The sequence below is a fragment of the Pseudorasbora parva genome, chromosome 24, assembly GCF_024679245.1.
Source record: "Pseudorasbora parva isolate DD20220531a chromosome 24, ASM2467924v1, whole genome shotgun sequence".
Lineage (NCBI taxonomy): Eukaryota > Metazoa > Chordata > Actinopteri > Cypriniformes > Gobionidae > Pseudorasbora > Pseudorasbora parva.
The window spans coordinates 23,976,783-23,996,464 of record NC_090195.1 but is presented as its reverse complement, the minus strand read 5'-3'; positions in this window follow the sequence as shown (position 1 = coordinate 23,996,464).

Genomic DNA, 19,682 nt, shown 5'->3' with positions numbered 1-19,682 from the left:
CCTTCCCGCCCTTCCTGCAACTGAATCATCCACCCTGAACACTGTTCCCCAACCACAGACTAATGAACTAACTTTTGCACCCCCACACGTCAGCAGCACACACTCACGACAGCTGACAGCAACAGCCTCTGATCGAAACAGTATCATGGTGCAGCCCAGTGTACCAAAAAGCGCTGTTTTGATCGTTTGCACGCATAATGAGACACTTGACACATATCCAGACGGCTTATCAAGCAACACACAGGTCCCCACACCAAGACTCCTGGGAAACCTAATCGAGAAGGGGATGGCTCGAAAACTCTATCTGACTATCACTATGGAAAGGGAATTTAAGCTCGAAGCCCTAGTTGACACTGGCTCCGACCTCACGCTTATATCCGCCCAACTGTTTGAAAGACTCAGATTTGAAGCACAGAGGCAAAATCGCACCCTTAACCTTCACACTTGTAAGCTAAATGTGCAGTCGTATAGCCAAAACGACATCCAGCTCAAGCACGTAGCTTCCATCCACCTGACAATTGGACCTATGAACCTGATACACCCCGTTTATGTCTCCCCTATAAGCACTTATCCATTTCTCATCGGAAAAACCCTTTTGGACCGCTTCGAACCCGTACTGGACTTCAAACAGCTGAAAGTCTGGGCTCAAGTGCGTGACCCTCTGCCCCTTCAGACACACACATCGTCTGAGCAAGACTGTCAAGTCACAGAGGTCACGGGAACTCCCGCAGAGCCAGACTGCCAGGTCACAAAGGCCACGGGACCCCCTTCAGCACACTGTGACAACACAGCCTCAGCCCCAAAGCCAAGATCAAGTTCGCTACTCTGCACATTTCAGCTATCCAAAGACTCTGATGCCTTCTGCCCCCAGGTCATGAATGACCTACAGCTGAATGACATTATCACAACAAACAGTATCCCTGCACTGTGGGCAGACAACTCAACCAAAAGTCTCTCACTGTGCAATGCAATCAGTAAAAACACAACACACGGCGACATGTGGGCACCCCCGAACCCCACATCCAGCCCCATTGTTGCAGTGCCAACCCACAGCAAGCGATCGACACCGGCTACAATGCCTGCCTTGCAGTCGCTATCGCTAACTCCGCAAATTTCCAACAACGATATTGCGGATATGCAAGCCTCTGACACTGCAATAAAGACAATTCTTGACCACCTCTCAGACCCCTCCAACCACCCTATCACTGACTCTGAGCTCATTGATGACTCTAGCCACAGACATCTACATAACTCCAGACACACGATGCGTATTCTGGACAACATTCTCTGGTTTGCACCCGATGGCAACACAGCGCCACGGCTTGTAGTGCCACGGTCGCAAAGGGGGGTGATGCTAATGTACGCCCACAACACACCATGTGCTGGACACCACGGCACCAGAGCCACGTATGACACACTGAAACAGGTGGCATATGGGCCTGGGATGCATCAAGATGCGGCAGAGTATGTTAGAGAATGGCTAGTTCGCTGCCAGTTCCAACCAGCAAACCCGAACCACAGAGCCCCACTGCAACACAGAGGGACCACGTTCCCATGGTCAAACCTACAAATCGACCGGGTAGAACCCCTGCCCAGGTCCACAAAAGGCAAAAAGTACTTTCTCACAGTGGTGTGCCAGTTTACCAAGTGGGTGGAGTGTCAACCAGCACCCAACGACACCGCCCAGACCACGGCATACCACCTGATGAATCACATCTTTTTCCTGTCAAGATTGCCACTAAGAATCAACTCAGACAGAGGCATTCACTTCACTACTGAGGCCATGCAACAGATCTGGAAATGCCTAAGAAACGCGGCCGTGATCATGCTCCTGTGCCTCCAGACAATCAGAGGCCAGCCACCACCAGACATCATCACACCGGGTCCAGCCTCGGGCATCGTACTGAGAGAGCAACCTGGACTGCTGATCACCAACTGCAAATGAATCCTCAAAAGAAAGACGTACTCTCCTGAACTTCACATCAGCAGCGCAAGCTCCTCCAGCCCTGCACACAAACGCAAAGGGGGGGAGGAGCCCAAGCCCTTTGCCTAACCTTACACCAGCTTCAAGAACCTTCTCCTCCAACACCAGTTAATACTGCCAAGCCCCACACTATGTCATGCATATGATTTGAGAAAGAAGGCCTTAAACGAACACAAGGCCGCCTCTGAAGGGATTCTCAAAACCCCAATGACTTTGAACTTTGAAACAGAGAAACTAAAGTGGATCACCAGAAGGAACCCAGCCTGGCCACAATGTGAGGCACCCTCTGGAAAAGTTCCTAGTCAGCATAGGACATAAAAGTGTCAAGATGCACAGTCCATCTTCCTAGGCAGGAGACCTAAAGGACTGACTGGCCATTGCGAGGAACATGGTTCCACCCAGGGCTGCAGAAAGCCCACAGCACACCTGCACCACACAAACGGACTTCTGGATGACAGGTGACGCACCGTCAGGGCACCTGCTGCCTCGACACCTGCTGCACAAGCACAGAGACCTGAACTTGGCTACTGTCTGCCTTACCTGCCGTGGAACGACCATCACTCCAGGAGACACAAACAACTGGAGCCTAACATGGCTATGGTGTGTCTGATCTTCCTGAATCTTTGATATCGCTCGTTGTTGTCCATAGGAGGGACAACAACTAGCGAAAGGGGGGATTATGTAGCGACTCAGGCGAATCAAACACACAATCGCCAGTTACATTTAACAAATATGTTTTGAAAGTTGTGCTTGGTGGCAGACCTTCCCCCAACACAACAGAGAAAGATTCTTCGTTACCCTGGAAACCATCTGATAAGATGTTTTATGGCTCAAAAGAATTTGGCCACAGAAAAGTGCAGGAAGAGTGTCTTATACACAAAGAGTTTAAGACACAGAGCTTTTGCCTCAAATTATAGACAAACCATCTATAAATGAACATGCACCCCAGGACATTATATGTAAACACATAACTGTTTTGTAAAATGTTTATTCTGTATGGTATTTTGCATCTTTTTGTCTTTGTCTTAACAAAGTACTAGTTCAGATAACCTCATATATGTCATGTCTCCTATCAAATTAATGCTCACTTCACGACTTACACTTCCATGTATATCACTTATTCAGAAAATGCAGTGTGTGTTTGTTGCATTAATTATAGTATGAAGACTCAGAGACCCACTGAGTCGAACTTTGAAACAAAGGGCCATAAAATCTTCTGAGGAATTTCCCGCCTGGAAATCCCAACAATCTCATTGGTTAAGTCTAACCCTGGAGGGTGGGACTACGCCCAGACCATAAAAGGAGGACCTCGGATGCCCTCCCTGGCTCTTACTCTCTTACTCTCTGGCTCTTACTTCTCCAACTCTCTCCCTGTGGAAGCCAACACCCACAGTGGCTGGCACTTAAGCCATGCCACCAATGCAGGCCCTCCAAGCAGGCCCCAGCTCTCCTCGCTTCCCTACTGAGTCATCAACTTACTAGCCACAAGGGCATTCTTCAGAAGGAGGACACGAAGCGCCGCTAGAGAAAAGCTGCTTTTTCTGAAAGATACGCAGAAATACACGCACATAAGCGAGAAGCCAAAACGAAACCAAAAAGAATGCAAGTATTCTTATTCTTACTGCTGTAAAGAGGGTGTGTTATTGTCCCGTTGGGACAAGTTAACTCCGTGAAGGTCGTATTTGATGAACTGAAGGAAAGCTGCTTCTTACCCCCCCCCCCCCACTCTCTTTGTCTCTCTCTCTCTCTCATCTCTCTCTTTTATCTCTCTCTAACTTCAGTCTATTCATTATTCTCTTTTATGTATTCTTTCGTTAATATCCACACTTCTACTCTCTTGATGCATATTTAGTATGTACTCTCTGTGTGAGTTGTAGTATTATTTTTAGTCTGTGTTTATTAAACCTCCAAAAGACATTTAATGAGTTGAATCTGTTATTCTGCCACATACACAAAGTCAATGAAACTTGCGATCTAACGTTACCTAACTGCTTATGCTACTATGTTAGTAAAGTAAACTGTATGACCATTTGAAATATTGAACTTGTCCTGATCAGTAAAGTTAATGTTTCTTATGCGGTCGTAAAGCAGTAATCCCTTATTGAGAATTGATTTGAAAAGTCTATAACTAATTTGCAGGACAAACTTAGTAGGATCATTTCAAGCAATTCTGTAAAGGGTTACTTGTATTTAATTATACAATTTTCCCTATCGGAAAATTTTAATACGTAATGAACAACTGGCAAATTATATTCATAAATTCATGAATATTGAATATTAAATCCCTTTTGAGTTAATTATTCCCCGAGACATTAAACTCATGAGTCATTGTTGTTACACTTTTAAGAACTACTCAGAGCACATTAACGTGTTAATTTACCTCAGCAATCTCATAATGCTGAGCCGATCCGTGATTCGGCTTGCTTTAGTTCGTCCTGAAGCCCGGATAAAATAGGTGCATGTTACTTTAAACCCCGTGAGATTACCACGCATTCGTGGGGAGACTGATAGGGGATATCATACAGTGCCATCTGTTCTGTTCAGCTAAACGATTATTAATGATAGACTGTGCGTAGTGTTTTCGAGGCATTAAATGGACAAACAAGCCACAACAGGACTGATCGCGTTGTGCGAGCAGGTGCTGCGTCCTATGTGTGTGCGTCTGAAATGCATGCTTGCAACAATGAGAAAGAGAGCGATACTACACCAGATCGTCTTTGAAAATACATAACCATATCCCAGCGATGAATGCTGATGTAGGACGCCAGAATGGTGATGAAGAGCGCAGACGTATCTTTAGATAACATGCACAGATAGACTTCCGTGAATGTGATTGTCTGAATCAGAACGCAAGTTGCTCTCCTTAGAAAGGAACGAGCGTCTATTGCCGCGACAGCCCAAGGAAATGATTGCTGACGAGGACTTAACCGCTACTGTATTGCGAGTTTGTTACTTTATATAAGGCCCATTGATCTACCATGACAAGACGAGACGAGACCGTCAACTAACTGTCGGTGTCAGCATGTGCGCACCATGCTGAAGCGGTAGTATCTGCGAACTCAAACATGAGTAAGTACAACCTTTATATGCTCCGGTAAAGGATGTGATTGGATAGATGAGGAGGTAATTAGTGACGTAACGATTGAGTCTTCCTGGCAGAACTTGCGCTAACTTCATTAGCCACAGAGATGGGTCTTACTTTCAAGAAAACACCTTTCTATCAATGCCAGGGGACCTTAAAATACCTCTCTTGCTATACATTGATGACTTAGAAATCGCCAACCCACTAGGGACTTCTAGGAAAATTCACAAACTGTGTGCAGTTTACTGGGTTTTTGCCGATCTACCAACCAAATACCGATCAGCTCTACATGCGATACAGCTTGCAGCTCTGTGTAAAGTATCTGATGTGGAGAGTTATGGCTGTGATCGAGTACTTAGTCCACTAATTAAAGATATTTGTGTATTAGAGGAGGATGGTGTTTTCGTAGAGGCTCTTGGGAAATGTATCAAAGGCACTGTTCTCTGTGTTGCTGCTGATAACCTGGCTGCACATGCACTTGCAGGCTTTGTCAAGTCCTTCAAAGCAGGGCATGTATGTAGGTGGCCACACCTACATACATGCCCTGCTTTGAAGGACTTGACAAAGCCTGCAAGTGCATGTGCAAAAAATCTGATTCACAGTCACAAGGTGGCAGAGGGAACTTTCAATCTGAGAACCATTACTAGCCATGACTTGAATGTCCAGAATGTTTTGTGTGGTGATGGCACACCTGAGTGTGGGGTGAAAGGCAGATTGTGTCTTTCGACAAAGCCTGAGACATTTTCACCCCATCACAGGTTTCCCACCTGACATCCTTCACGACCTCCTTGAGGGCATTGTGCCAGTGGAGTTGACGTTATGCTTGCAGGAGATGATTCGTCTCAAGTATTTTACACTTGACTTTTTAAACACAAAAATATTCCAAAATGCACATTCCCGTACAAAGGCACTGACAAGTCTGACAAACCTAAACCAATACCAAAGACTTTTGTCGCAAAAAAGACTATTGGTGGCAATGCACATGAAAATGCTGCTTTGCTTCACCTTCTGCCCTTCCTGTTTGGAAGTCTAGTACCAGAGGGTGATTATGCCTGGCAGGTGTTAATGGATTTGAAAGACATTGTGGAATTGTCCCTGTCCCCTACATTCACAGAAGGAACTATTTGCTACTTACAGAGCAAAATCACTGATCACAGGCAGGTTCTCAGTGAGGTCTTTCCACAGTTTACTCTGAAGCCCAAACATCATTACATTGAACACTACCCTGAACTTATCAGACGTTTTGGACCACTTGTCAACCTGTGGACAATGAGATTTGAGGGAAAACATTGCTTTTTTAAGCGGGTTGTCCATGATGCTCAAAACTTTAAAAATGCTCTCTTGACACTCGCAAGGAGACATCAGTCCATGATGGCTTACCATCTCAGTTCTCCGTCCTTTTTTAAACCATATCAACACACTTCACTCATGTCCACTGTATTGGTTTCTCAATTACCCGAAGTTGCCAAGCAGTTTGTGAGCGAAAGGACTGACAGCCCTACAGTTGACAGCACACAACAGATCACAATTGATGGTACTGCTTTCTGCACTGGGTCATATGTTTCAGTTGGCTTTGAAGCAGGACTGCCTCAGTTTTGTAAGATTGACACAATTATTTCGGTCCACAGTGAAGTTGTCTTCATTTGCAGGCAGCAGAAGTCAGATTATGTTGAACACTTAAGGGCATATGAGTTATGCCCAGGTAACATCTCTGTGCACACTATCCATGATTTCAATGACTCATATCCTCTTTCTGCATATAACATTTCAGGAAGATTGTTCTTGACACCAAGAAGATTTATCTCGTGTAGACTTTCACATAAGCAAGAACAAAGGTACTGCATTTTGCACATAAAATAATACTCATGTTTTGGTAATTGAGAATTACAAATTATTTGTACTTTTCCTTTCTTTTAATATTATTTTTCAGATGGCACAACCCCCTGGTTTGTTGCTAAGGGTCTATATTAATGCAGACACAGCTCACAAGGTTATCTTACCAACCAGACCATCCACATTAGATGAATTTATATCATTTATTCAAGGGAGATTTAACTTAGAAGGCCATTTTACTCTTCAATATGAAGACCCTGACTTTGATGGGGAACTCTGCGTCTTGACAGAGATGTCGGAGTTGCCCTCAAAGGCTGTGGTCAGGATAATAAGAACAGACAATTTAAATGACTCCCCTCCCACAGACACATAATTCACTACCCAGACCCAGGAACGCACTCAGACTAAAATCTGTCCCCACCCCGATACTAATAAATAAATGTATATAATGTTTTTTTTTTTTTTTTTAAATCACATTAATTGTATGGTGTTCGGGTCTGTTGGACCTGTTTTCCTTTTTTATTGAAAGAAAAATGATATGATTAATTATTTTTTCAAAATGAGACTCATTGGTCTTGTCTCATTTTCTGTGAGGAATATATATCAGAACACATTTTCAATGACCACACACTATACACCCCCCCCCCCCCCTACACATTTATATTACACACAGGATGTTCGGGTCCAGTGGCTCATAAAAGTGTAGTGTCCTCCTCCTGTCAGGGCTGCTGTTAGTGTGTGTGTGTGTGTGTGTGTGTGTGTTCATGTATATGGTTTATGAGGACACAAATGTGTATAATGACATGGGTATTACAACATAAACATGGTTTATGACGATATCTGTGTCTTCACACTAAAACACACTACATGGTGTTTTTTGAAATTCAAAAAATGCCAAAAGTTTTCTGTGATGGGTAGGTTTAGGGATAGGGTTGGTGTAGGGGGGTATACTATACAGTTTGTACATTAGAAAAACCAGTATGGCTATGGAGAGTAACCATACACCACATATCCAAGTGTGCATGCGTGTGTGTGTGTGTGTGTGTGTGTGTGTGTGTGTGTGTGTGTGTGTGTGTGTGTGTGTGGGCGTGCACGCATGAGTGTTTGTGTGCCTGTGTGTGAGAGAGAGATTGTGTGTAAGTGTGAGAGTAGCTACAAGAGTGAGTTTTGTTTCTACCCCTGCCGTTCCCACACGAGGTTGCAATTCTTAAATGTGATAAAGAGAAAGGTAAAGAGAAAATATTATCCCTATATGCTGTTTATATTACTTGTAATTGGGATGAAGTAAACATCTGTTGAGTATTTTAACATAACAGTTTTGATTTTGTTGAATTAAAAACCCAAAAATGCAGCGGGTCCACCAGACCCACGAACACTGGCTGTGTAACAAAAATATGAACACCACACAAGGGTTAAAGGAATAATATTATATTGTAAAATACATGCTATTGTCCTGTAAAAATAAACGCAGCATTTAATAAATCATAATCAATCATCATCAATGTATTAATAGAATTGTTATTAAAGTAACCTGGCAAAAGTTTGGAAACAATTTATGATTTTGAAAGTCTCTTCCGCTCACCAAGGCTGCATTTATTTGATCAAAAAATACAGTAAAACACCAATATCGTGAAATTGATACAAATTTTTAAAATATTATAATTTTAATATACTGAAATTATTTATTCCGGTGATGTAAAGCTGAATTTTTTAACCCATCACATGATCTTTCAGAAATCATTACTATTTGATTTCATGCTCAAACATTTGATTATCATTGCTGAAAACAGTTGTGCTGCTAGTTCATAATCAATTGTGGTTAAGCAATGCTTCAGTGTTTAATGTTTTATGTTTTTAGAGTGAGAGGTGACCATGGTGGGGAAAATGTGGGAGTAGCCCAGCTAATGTTTTCAGTTCGTGGAACTGACTACAATAGCTTCATTGCTGGTAAAAGTGTCCATAATCAAAGGTAATTTGAATCATGTTGGTCTTGTTGTTAAAGGGGGGGTGAAATGCTGTTTCATGCATACTGAGCTTTTTACACTGTTAATGACTTGGATTCCCATCCTAAACACAGTCAAAGTTTCAAAAACTAATGTTGGACGTTTGATGGAGTATTTCTGTTTCAAAAATACTCCTTCCGGTTTCTCACAAGTTTCGGAGAGTTTTTTTCGAGTATGGCTCAGCTTGACGTTAATAAGAGTGGAAAGTCCTTGTATGGGCCGTACGGGCTCTTCTCCCGGTAGGGTGCGCGCGTGTGTGCGACTAGAGCGAGAGAGGAAATGCACGCCCATAAACACTGCTCTCAGGTGCATATCCAGTCGTCCATGAACACTTATGTCGGTTATAGTCCACGCCGCGCCGCGCTCCACTTCATTCCTCCACTTTGACATCAAGCGACTTCAACGCTTCAGCACAGCATTCCGGGAAGGCAGCGCTGCATTTGAACCGATTTGAACGCAGAAATGACGGGAAGCTTCACAACATCGCTTCAGTCGCAACGCAAAGTGGATCTCCACACTCCAAGAAGTATTAATGGTAGTTAGGCTTAATTATTGGCTTATTCTGGTTAGTAAACTTGAATATCTCTCAATAAGTGCCATAATTGATGAGGATAAAGCTTTCACTTTAGTATAGGGGGTCAAATTGCCTTTATTAGTACTGTATTAATGGTAGGGTAGGACGGACTGATCTAAAACACTTTTGTCCAAATTTGTTTAAACTTTCTTTATATGTCAATACATAATTAAAATGTAAGTACTTTGAAAAGGAGAGTATAAAAACCAAGTGACTCTAGACTTTTTGATCTGCAATAAACACAGCTCATTATTTTCGTTCAGGACGAAACAAATGATTGGCTTGGGCGACTGTCACTCTCTCTCTCGCTACCATGGCGCTTTCGCTACAGGATCTGCCCACATGCGCACGCTCGTTTGTTTTGAGCAGTTCAAGAGGCAAGAAACCTAAGCAAAATAATGGCAGAAAAAGAGCATTCAAAATTCACAGTGCAGGGTTTTGCAGTCAGCGAAGGCAAACAATGCAAAAAAAGGAAGACAGTACGAGAAAAGGCAATGCACAGAAAGTCTTTGGATAAAAAAAAATCAAACGCAAGTAAATATCTGCGTGGCTTTTCAACGATGGTGAAAGCTGAGGGACCCGAAAAACGACTCATTGCTGGCTGTATTTCTGCTGGACAGGTAATCTGTCATTTTGATTATAATTTTTTTTGGTTTATGTTTTTATGAAGCATGTATCAAGAGCACATGAAGCTGCCTAATATAGACATAACATTACTTAGCATAAAGTTACAATGTTATACACTTAGCCATTAGTAGAGATGATAAATACTCAATATGCTTAGCTCAAGTTGATCGCTGTTGTGTTGAATTTCGCAAAATTCAACTTTAGATAACAAAATGCATGTTACGGCTGTCGCTTTTTATTCGATATTCAAATATGCATTCGAAGATGACGTGAAATATCCGTAATCGAACTATAAATAAACTATCCGTTTTTTAAAATGCCACGTAGTGCAATTTTTTACTGTCGGTGCGTTTACATGGAGCACTGTAATCGGTTTAAAAGTCCAATCTGAAGGAAAATGCTCCATATAAACACCTCAATCGTAATAAAAATGCCCAAACTGAATGAAATTGTAATCGTTTTGAGATGGGTGGATGAACCTTTTCATGAATCGATCAAACGAAACATTTCACCATGTAAACGACCTGACCGGATTACTTTTGAGTGTGCGTCCTTATGTGATGAAGTTACACGCGCCTTCACCACTGAAGAGCACACGTCGCGCTCATGCACCAAGCATGTTGACAAGAGAGGAAAATACATTTTTCTGAGGGATAAACTTTTATTTCATAAGAAGTTATGAAGATAATGTTGGCATAATGACACTGTCCCTAAACCTATGTAAGCAAACAATCAACTACTTCAACTGTGCCTGACATTAGAATTTATTTTTTTCTGAGATGATTATTACCCTTTACAACAAATAAATAGCTTTTATAAAACCGTATAAGTCCTGGTGGCTGTTGAGAGTTGCTATGGCATCCGTGAACACATTCCAGCTGCTGGAGAGGACTGCGTCATAGATTTTTCCAATATATTAGAATGCATTGCTTGATATTTGATATCCGTTCGAATTAGATTTTTCTCAAAAATGACAGCCCTAATGCATGTATAAAAGCTAGTACACCGCATCAAGTAACTTTTTTTTAGAACTAAGTTAGCTTTAGCTACTACTAATCAACAATGCTTTCATCATGGAAACTCTTACATGCAAAACACATGAATCTTACACGAAATTCATCTTCATTACAATATAAATGATGTTATTGAAAAAAACATGATGCTACCCGTTTTCTTTGCCTTGTAAATATTATTAGCTCGTTACCAAATCAAACAAAAATATATTTTAAACTTTACCATTCTAGCTTGATAATGAGTACTAAAAGACATCTTATTTGTTTATGTTCATACTGATAAAGTTAGATGTTTTATTACATGTAATTCTGACATGATGTGCACACTGCTTGTCTGAGGTAAATAATGCATCTTCCAGCTGAGCGGCTGGTGTAGCACTTTCATGTATTTTGGGGGCGTGGCTTTGGAAAGAGCCCAGAAGGGAGAAGGTGAAGTGAATGAAAATAATGAGCTGTCTTTAAAACAGTCATGAGAGGTCTACAGACACTCAATTTTTATACTTTCTTTTTCAGAGTACTTACATTCTAATTATGTATTGATATATAAAGAAAGTTTAAACAAGTTTGGAAAAAAAAGTTTTTTAACCAATTCCTACCTATCCTACCTTTAATGGTAGTTGGGCTAAATTATTTGCTTATTCTGGTTAGTAAACTTGAATATCATTCAATAAGTGCCATAATTGATGAGGATAAAGCTTTCACTTTATTACAATATTTTAGCCAATTATAATGGCAAAATCAGCAGTAATTAAACATAACTACTAGCTTATTGTTCAGTTAATTTAACAGAATGTAACAGAAATATAATTACATCACTACACAAAAATAATATATGGCTTATTAAGTTGTAAATAATGGCTAATATGCCCTTTCTATTATGTTAAGTTAATCATTAATTACTATTGTGTCCATGCTTAACTAGTGCATAATTGTGAATAAACAAATAATTAATTACTAGTTTAACTAATGCATAATTAATGTTAAATGAAACATTAATTACGTGTGTGTTTGTGCTTAACTAATGCTTAATTTTGAACAAGTTAATCATTAATTAATGCTTAACTAGTGCATTATTCTGGACCCTTAAAAAAAGTGTTACCAAAAAGGTACATAATAAAAGTAGAAGAAAATTAAATAAAATCAGTCTATTCTGTTCTAACTTCTATGTTTATCATAAATCCCGAGCTATTGCTGGTTATCAGTGTGGTCTCTTCACTTGGCCCGTTTGCTTGTAGCAAATGTGTTCATCCATATTATTTTTACAGAAGTTAGCACGTTTTAGTAATCTTCTGGTTGAAGAATTCTTCAGCAGCTCGCGGAGAGTCAAAGGAGTGTCAAATGCCATCCACAGTGATAGTAAGTCTGGCTCGGTAGAATAGGCTGTACGTAACGTTGGCATCACAGAGTTTTCTTTTTACTGGATTGAAGGCCGCCCGCAATCTGCTGACTTCCGGACTCATGTCTGGGAAAATATGTACCTGGGCTCCCTTGTACGTGAATCTGCCTCTCACCTTAACCAAATCTAGTATCTTGAGTTTGTCCGCGAAGTAATGTAGACGAACGAGTATGGCTCGGGGTCTTTCCTCCCCCGTCGGCCTCAGAGCTAGAGTGCGATGCGCTCTGTCTATTATCACCCGTGAGTCAAAGTTCTCAGCCCCAAGCACATCGGGAAAGAAATCTTTTAGGAATTTGATCAGGTTCCCACCTTTGACTCCTTCTTTAATGCCCACTAGACGTAGGTTTTGTCTCCTGCTTCTGTTTACTAGGTCCAGACATTTGTCCTGTAATTTCTTACATTCTTTTGTGATTTCTTGTTTTGCTTGTTCCAACGCTGTTACTCTGTCCATCGCTTCGCTGATTGCATTTCTTATTTCCTCGACATTACTTGTCGTCTCTGCATGTGCCGAGCGGAGACGCGCTAGCTCTCCGGCTAGTTCGTCATGTATGGAATGTCCGCTTTTGTTTCTTCGCGCAGTGAGGAAATGTTTGCCTTGATATCATTGAACGATATCGTGATCTCAGCTTTTAACTGAGCCAACACCGCTTCTCTAGATGCCTGCAAGTCCTCTCTTAACATATGAGAGAGTGTGCTCTCCGGTGTGGTTTCCTGAGTGGACTCCGTTACCCTATCCGCCATCTTCGGAATGCCGACTGTGGAGGGAGTTAGCAATTTTTTAATTTGTTTCGGTTTTCCTTTCCGTGAGTTTTTCTTCATATCAGACGTTTATTAGATAGGATAGTTATATTACATTTAGCTCTTGCTTTATCAAATCTTGAAGGCTTAAATGACTATATTAATGCTGTTGCTATTTTCCCGGCGGGATAAATGGCTCTTGCGCCCGGCGCAAATCTAAAATGGGTTGGCCGGGAGTAGCTTCATTATTCATATGTGGAGGGAAAAGCACGCTTTGCTCGGGTGCAAAATAGGAATGACACATTCAAAAATGTGTACAAAGTCAATTGCGCTGGGTGCAAGATAGGGCCCTATTAGACAAAAGTATTATGGGCTACAACTACAAGCCAAGTTTTCTTAGAATTTCTTAATACTTTATATCTAGATCAAAAGATTGAGTACAAGTATAGGTCAGGTATAGGCCAAATATACTTAGACCTTTCTGTCAGTATAAGTCAAGTATACTTATGTGCAATTTTAAGTATATTTCTGAGAAGTACATAAAGTGTTTTAAAGTATATGAAAAGTAGACTAAAAGTTTAAAGGGGGGGGGGGTGAAATGCTGTTTCATGCATACTGAGCTTTTTACACTGTTAAAGACTTGGATTCCCATCCTAAACATAGTCAAAGTTTCAAAAACTAATGTTGGACGTTTGATGGAGTATTTCTGTGTCAAAAATACTCCTTCCGTTTCTCACAAGTTTCGGCGAGTTTTTTTCGAGTATGGGTCTACTTGACGTTAATAAGAGCGGAAGGTCCTTGTATGGGCTGTACGGGCTCTTCTCCCGGTAGGGTGCGCACGCGCGTGACTAGAGCATGCCGTAAACAGTCTCTCAGATGCAGATCCAGTCGTCCGTGAACACTTATGTGGCGCCGCGCTTCTCTTTATTCCTATGGTTGACCTCGAGCGACTTCAATGCTTCAGCACAGCATTCCGGGAAGGCAGCGCTGCATTTGAACCGATTTGAACGCAGAAATGACGGGAAGCTTCACAACATCGTTTCAGTTGCGTCTCAAAATGGATTTACACGCCACTGCTGTCAGGACTTTACCAAATCATACCAAAGAAGTGTGTTTTTGACGGAGCAGTCCCAGCGATAAAGGTTCGGTCCTGCTTTGGAAGCAGCCTGTGAGTTAACTTAAACTGCTTCAAATGTCTCTGCTTTTGGCTACGGACGCATGAGTAAACATCAGTAAACGACACGATCGCGTGCTTCGTCATTCAAATGCGCTAACGGTTACTCCATTGTTGTTCTCTGTATAACGTTACAGTATTCTGACGTGCAAAACCGGTTTGCTTGCTACTTCTAAGGTCTAGTCGCATACAATAGTCCATAAACCGAATCATGTCCTCATACACTGCGTGTAAACACACAGAAATGTGGAGAGGCCATTAAATACAGTAACTTACATACCACAGAGACGGACGTCCTGATGTTGCCGTTTCTCCTGTTCAATTTATTTCTCCCTCAGATTTGATTCTGGATCATTATCTGTATTAGCTGAGATAGCCATGGGTTTCTGGTTTCTCCACGCTTGAGGACGTCACCGCTTTGCGCGCTTGTCATTCTTTAGCTCCGCCCACACGATACGCCTCCAGGTGCTTGGTTTTTTCCGGAAAGACTCGGTACAGCTTATATTTCTTTTATAAATATGATAAAACTAAAGACTTTTCGGAGATATGAAGGATGCAATACTACTCTATAGGTACTCAAGATTGACATGAGATTGACTGAAACTGAGTGTTTCACCCCCCCTTTAAAATTAGTATACTCACAGCACGCTTTAATAAACTTTCTTTGAGCATAAAAAAAAGATATGGAAACTTCAGTGCTGTTTGATGGTGTTAAGGCACTGTGTCAGAGCCTGAAACTTCTAAACGGAGACATGCAGATATGAAAACACTATTTTGACATCATTACCTTTTTATTTGTTTCAAACTCAACACACTAATGGTATTATGCATTACCAAATAAAAACTTCCAAACATATGCCTTATCATTATTAAATCATTTTGAGAAACAAATCTCTGCACAGAGCACAAGCAAGAAACAGGAAGTGGTTTGTTGCTGCTTTGCTTCTCAATTTGATTTCCTGAGTAACTGGCAAATTCCAGAAAACACAAAAACAACAATGAAAAATTTGGGGTAATTTTTAAAATGCTCAAAAATTCGGACCATCATTACTGCTCTTGTGTGGTGCAATTGCCTGTATGGTGCCAAAAACAAAAAAACAACACACTAGAACTCCAGGGGATTTTTGAGTGACCAAAAACAACTTTGTTTGAGATACAATGTCTCATGGTGTACTTGGGGAGACTTTCATTACTAATGCTGTCTTAACTAATTAAAAATGTTTTGTGTATAGTATGTGAGAATTTCCGTTATTTTTTTAGTTGTTTGGCCAGCAGAGTTATTATTATTATTATTATTATACTTTGAATTAACTAGGTACATTTACCAAAGGTACCAAGCAGTAATTTTAGTTTTTGAGTTTAAAGTGGTTAAATATAGCTTGCAAAATCTGATGTTGACTACTGAGAGCTAATACTTTAACTAAAAAAATTAACAAGCCACCCCACACTCACCTGGTTTAAATCATTAGACTCCATTATCACTCGCTTTTACTGGAAAAATAAAACACCAAGGATAAAACTCACTACACTACAAAAAAACAAGGCTCAAGGAGGACTAGAAGCCAAGGGCGTAGGTTTGGTCTCAGCTTTGGTGGGGACATCCCACCAGGTTTGCCCAGATTATATAGTCTATTATTTATTACTGAGTATGGAAATGCACCATAGTTTAGGAATGAATACGATTATTGATTTATGAGGCTTTTCAGCCCAATCCAGGACCATAAAGTTCATAAATGATTTTTAAAACTGATTTGGAAAAAAACACAACATGCACACAAAATTACTTATTTTCAATATAAAAATTATTGTGGACTGGATTTTTTTTTTAACCTCTTATCACATTATTGAGCATGTCAAAGATTAGTAACAACTTTAGATTTGATGCATTGTTAGTTTTTGTACAGGATCAGTTTTTGTTTCTCCCTCATTTACTGTTCGTGGCTGTTTTTGCCCTTATTGACTTCCATTATAACCTCATTTTTTGACTGTAAAGCCATAATGCTATATAATCATGCACAATCACTTTTTATATTGAAAATAAGTTTTTTTCCAAATCAGTTTTGAATCAGTTTTTGAAAATCATTCATGAACTTGGCATTTAAAGTGTGATAGTATTGATAAGAGTGACAATTAAACAATGACAACAGCTCAACAATAAACATGTTTGTCAAGTAGGCCTATGCAAGCTTGCAACAGAACACATTTTATATTATTTTACATTTGATTATTTTATTTATTTCTAAAGAACTCTTTAGTAGCCTATATTGGTGCACTTTAAAGGGATGGCTCACCCAAAAATAAAAATTCTGTCATCATTTACTCTCCCTCATGATGTTCCAAACCTGTATGAGTTTCTTTCTTCTGCTGAACACAAAATATGATATTTTGAAGAAAGTTTGTAACCAGACTGCTTTGGGGGCACCATTTACTTCCATGGTAGGAATTCAACTTAACAAAGAAATGTATACAGGTTTGGAACAACTTGAGGGTGAGGAAATTGACAGATTTTTAATTTTTGGGTGCACTGTCTCTTTAAGCAGTCATTTTGAACCAGTAACCACTTTACTGACAAAAATGTTCTGAAATTCAAAAATTAAATTACATTTTCTTTATTAATTTACTATTATGACTATATTATTATGCAATTATTCGTCCCATTTTTATCTAAATATTTTTTTAAATGTCAAACTTTATGACAGGATAATTTATTATTAATTTAGCCTATAGCTAAAAGATAAATTAATAACATTAGTTAGGCTATAATCTATTAATTAACCGGTCTAATGTCTAGAAAAATAAGTCTGCCAAGCTTTGATATTGTATGGAATATTATATTAATATATTATCCATTAAAAAAACAATAGGCCTACCTAGAAACACGGATGTGTCCGTCATCACTGCTGCTTTCAGTCACAGTCTGAGACAGTGAAATGCTTCTCTGCAAAGGTTGCAGTTTGTTTTAGGTTCATCGTAAGTTACTGGACAGACCCACTACCTTTTTTTATTCAGCCCTATATCTGGAAATCCTCTTGCGTTTAAATGGTGGACGCGAGCTCGACATGTTTTTTAAAAAACGCGCAAGTTTACAGCGCATGTTCTCGAGACTCCGTCGCTATGGCAGCAAAGCCGCTAAAACGCAATCTTGTGCAACGCTTGTGCATCATTTTGCTTGTAAATACGGGGCGATACGGAATCGATCCATATAGCAGCACGAAGGAGTTTGCTCAAATATTGGTGGGGACAATTTTGCCATCTTAAAATATTGATTGGGACTAGTACCTAGCGTCCCCCCCTAAACCTACGCCCATGCTAGAAGCACCAAATTTTTATTATTACTCGATAGCTAACCAACTGCAATACATATACAAATGGACCCACCCCACCCAATCCGATATTATATGGCTAGATATAGAACAATCACTCTGCAAAGAATTAAATATAGCTGACATACCATTCCTCACAAAAACAATCAAACAACACACATGTTTTAAGGCTGTAACTATAGCCTCCACTCTGACAGCCTGGTGGAAATTTCACCAAATCACAAATTCTGTACTAGCTCCATCTATCCGCACCCCATTGTGGAACAACCGTGACTTCATTAGCAATAAAAAAATACTGAACTTTCACACATGGGCTGAAAAGGGTATCACTCATATTAACCATATTTTCAAATCCAACACATTAACAACATTTCCGCATTTGGCCCAGGAGTTTGGCATCAGGAGCAATGAATTTTTAAAATACCTACAACTCAAATCTTCTGTTCTGGCAAAAATAAACATCCGAGCCACAAATTTAGAACTTCCACCAGCAATATCAGACTTGGTTAACATTTCATCTCCAAAGAAACTTCTCTCCAAAATATACAAAATCATTTCAAATCAATTTCAGACCATATACTTACCAACAATAAAATGGGAAAACGATCTCTCAATAGCTCCTGATGCCAACTTCTGGACCCAAATCTGTAAAAACATCTATTTCATGTCCAAAAATGCTAATCTTCAATTGATACAATACAAAACACTTCACAGAACACACTACACGGCCAATAGATTAGCTAAAATGGGTTTCACATCAGAAATTTGCACACATTGCAGTCAGAAATCTACAGATACATACATCCATGCAACCTGGCACTGCACTCCAATCAAACACTTCTGGGAAGAGGTCACACAGTCACTATCCACTATAGTGGGCTGCCACATCCCACTATCGCCCTCTCTTTGCTTGCTTGGGGACCTCACAATAATTACAGATAAAACTATAAACTTTAAAACTCTCCTCATAGCCCTAACCATTGCCAAGAAAACTATCCTCATGAACTGGAAAACTCGTAACAAAATACACATTAACCACTGGAAAAATCTTCTCACCGACTTTATTACAATGGAATACACATCTCTCCCCTATAATCCCTCACCTGAAAGCGACCTCTGCCATCCAACACTTTCTGACCTCTTACAACTCTGAATCCTCTCTCTCTCCTTAACTCCGACTCCTCCGATCTCTTAATCAATCCACAGGCATTACTGCATAATTCCAATTATTGTCAATATTGTTTCATTGTTTCATTATTGTTATTGTTATGATTGCTATTATTTATTATTTTTATTATTGTTGCTGTTTCCATTGTTGTCTTTGCTTTCATCATTGTCGTCATCATCATCATCATCATCATCATTATCATCAACTATTATTATTGCTGTTTTGGAATTTCAAACCTGGTTTTCATTGTCACCACTACTACTATAGTAAAATCGATTGATTATTTCTAATTTTCCCCCTAATCTTTTCATGTGTTTTTAATGCACCACAATGTAGAAGAGAAATGTGTGTTTGTATGTATATTTAAATTGGAAAACCTAATAAACACTAAGGCAGGTAGGACAGGCGAGAAATGGTTTCTCTAGGACAGCATCTCTGTCCTAAGTTGAGACACTCGCACAATGTCCCCCTTCTTTTAATGCACCTTAGACACTACACACAACATAAAAATAAAATAAAAAATAAAATAAAAAGTATAGGGACTGAAAAGATGTGGGGGGAGGATTATCTTATATTATTATTATACTATGTGAAACTTATTGACCCATTGAAAGTGGTGACAATGATAAATATTACATAGGAAAAAAAAAAAAAAAAAAAAAAAGGGACACTGATTATTACAATGATGATGATGATGGTATGATGATGATAAGTGGTAGTGATAATATAATAAATAATAAATGTGTAATTTTGCTTTGGAATACACA